General features: G+C 47.3%; 1 pseudogene; it reads left to right on the forward strand.

The window, feature by feature from the left end:
* Nucleotides 1-1,599: 1,599 nt before the first annotated feature.
* LOC149361725 (uncharacterized) lies at nt 1,600-2,487 on the forward strand (annotated as a pseudogene).
* The last annotated feature ends 636 nt before the right edge of the window (nt 2,488-3,123 follow it).

Genomic DNA, 3,123 nt, shown 5'->3' on the forward strand with positions numbered 1-3,123 from the left:
AGGAAGGGAGGAAGTGGGAGTGAAAGAAGAAAGACAAAGATGGCCCGTAATGAAGAAAATGAAAATTGTATTTGAGGAAAGAAAATTACGCAGTAACTGTCTCACATACCTCGGTGGACACCCGTCAAAATTCAGGGGGGGGGGGGGGGGGTGCACTTTTTTATCTAAAGTGCGGTCACTGATGTGTGGTTAAGATGTTAAGCTTCGCCTCTAAGAGTGGAACGCGAGAGCGTCTTGCAACGCTGCAAGGGAGTCCACAGAACGCCATCGCCCATTCGGTTCTACTCCTCGCTCGTCGGTAAATTGGTTTTTGAGGAAAGGAAATGTATTTCTCTCTCACATCTCGGTGGACACCTAAACCTCGCCGGAAGAGAAGGGAGGAGGATGGCAGTGAGCGAAGACACCGTATTCACTAGACGCGCCTTTGTTCATTCCAAACCATCGAGCTGGCATGGCGGAGCGTTATGTGTATTTTTGTTGGGCAATGTCATGAGCCAAAGCCAGGCAATAAAGAAAAAAAAAGCTGGCATGGCGGAGTGGATAGCATGCTCGTCTCGCACTCCGAAGACCGGGGTTCGATTCCCGAGCTCGACCAATTTCTTACTCGACTTTATTTATTTATATGGCCTGACTAGAAAAGTTAATTAGGCTAATTGGGTAATTAAGCGATTATAGAAGCTCAGTCCCACTTACTTGGAGCATCACTATATGATCCCTTCAATTGGTTGCATGGTTACTAGGCAAAGTACAAATGGCCCCGTTTGAAATTGGCGCACTGTGACGTCACGACCGTTTCGACCAACTGAAAAGCGTGACATTTCTGTCGACAACTGCTGCTTACAACGATGAGACATTAAAGGCTTTCGCCTTAATACTAATGACTTTTTTTACGTTCACTGGGAGAAAACCATGCGCCGTCGAAAGATATGCTTTGGCAGCCCTCTTCTGCCCGCATCCCGTGCACTTGGCATACAGTGTGGCATCGCCACAACATCAAACATTTTGCAACACTAGATTTACTTTATCGCTAGCGATGTCTCCATGTCAGAGAGGTTATAATGTTGTTGAGGCCATACGTAGCACAAATCCTGTTTGGGCGTTCAATGTGGCCTCCTCCGACTAAGCGGGGACTGATGTGTAACCACCCAAAGACGAAGAGCTCTTTGTCAGCAGCGGCAGCAACCAGCGCACACGTCTCCTGAATTACTGCTCCACGTATTTCCAGGCTACCCGACGCCTGTCATCTGTATGCGACAAGGTGCCGAGCCCGTCCACTGAGCAAGGTGCCCGACATCTGTACGGGGCAAGCTGCCGAGCCAGAGGTGCACGACGAATAACATCGATCTCGGAGAGCGTTCGAGAATCCTGCATAACGCCGGGCCTCACGGTGAAAAGCACGAACAATCGTCAGCGGTATCACCGACACCGTCCGGCGAATTTTCAGCAAGGGGCGTTTCCTTGGCATTGGCAGCAGCGGCAGCGACCAGCGCACAGGTCTCCTGAATCACTGCTCCACGTATTTGCAGTTTGGTCGTTTTTTCGATGGTTCTTCTTGTTCGCCAAGGCTACCGTTCAGTGTCACGCAATTATCATGTTACGCTGTTGCCCATGTCGACAACCTGTTGATGACAGCTGTCAATCACTGTGCTGCTCAGAATGTGAATTTACGTACCATGTCGGATCATGTTCAGGCGTTTCGGAAGAAACGTTCATTTCGAAACGAGCAAAGGCTCGGAAGGCCTGGAGGTGCGAAACATGTAAGGGCAGCCGTAAAGCTGAGGATACACTGCACGGGCAGCAGTCCGATAGAGAACTAATCACTATGGTGTTTTCAATGGAAAGTAAAAGTGACTCCCTTCTGGCCATGTCCAGCGAGCTTGAGTCGCTTGAGTCATCCGTCAGCCTGCTCTCAGATAAATTTGATGAGTTTCAAACACGTCTTCTAGCCCAAGAAAAGTCGACAAAGGATGTCACGAAGCGTGTATTGCGGCTTAAGAAAGCTGAATGGGCCTGTGAAATTGCACAGCTCAATAAGGACGTTGACAGTTTAGATGGCGCAGTCGTCGACTGAACATCGAAATCCATGGTCTACCAGAGACGGAAAACGAGGACTTAATAAAGAAAGTGAATGAAATAGGCACAAAATTCGAAATTTATGAGGTGTGCTCGAGTGACATAACAGCCCTACACAGGCTTCACGCGAAGGCGGGCAGGACACGGGGCGTAATTGTTCGCTTCGCAAAGCAGGAGGTTCGTGATGCCTGGCTAGCAAAAAGGTAGGTGCTACGAGATGACACCACCGGTAAGTACATCTGTGAAAATATGACTCGGTACACTCGCACTCTTCTGACAGTTGCCAAAGAATGGGCTAAGGAAGCCGGCTCCGCGTTTGTTTGGCACGTGAATGGAAAGGTGCTTGTACGAAAACAAGCCGGTGCACGAGCAGTTGTCATCCGCGATAAGGATGACGTCGCCAATCGGAGGTGATAGAGCAGGCAATTGTATTTTCAAGCAAACGCGATGCCGTTCATGTCCAATTTTACTCACCATAGTGAGCAACTCAAGGATAAGCAGAAGTTTTCTGTATTTCATTTAAACGCCCAAAGTTTGCGAAATAAATTTGATGAGGTTGCTTTGTTTTATCACATTTAAACCACGAGTTTGACTTTATTTGCTTTAGTAAGACGTGGCTCACATCTGCCGACCGTGTTCTTTTGCCGGGATTTGATTGTGTGTCAGCCTGCCGTTCATCAAAGCGCGGAGGAGGTGTTGCTCTGTATGTGCGTTGCCAACTACCGTATCAAATTCTAACAAACTATTACATTGTGAATGAAAATTTTGAGTGCTTCATTATTCACTGTTATAACATACTACTTGCTCTTGTGTACCGACCGTCATCTGGGTGTTTAAAGCATTTCATGCAGTTTGCAGAACGTAGCCTCGAGCTCAACCTCGAATGTGTCTTTGTTGGGAATTTCAATGTAAATGCTTCTCCAAATAATATTATTTTCATGCATTTCCAACAGCTCTTTGAGTCGTATCGTTTTTCAAATGTGATTAGTGATCGACCGTGTCACTTCAAATTCTGAAACAATACTTGACCTGTGCATTACAAGTTTCTGC

Source organism: Amblyomma mixtum, chromosome 2, assembly GCF_055824585.1.
Source record: "Amblyomma mixtum isolate Tamu chromosome 2, ASM5582458v1, whole genome shotgun sequence".
Classification (NCBI taxonomy): Eukaryota; Metazoa; Arthropoda; class Arachnida; order Ixodida; family Ixodidae; genus Amblyomma; species Amblyomma mixtum.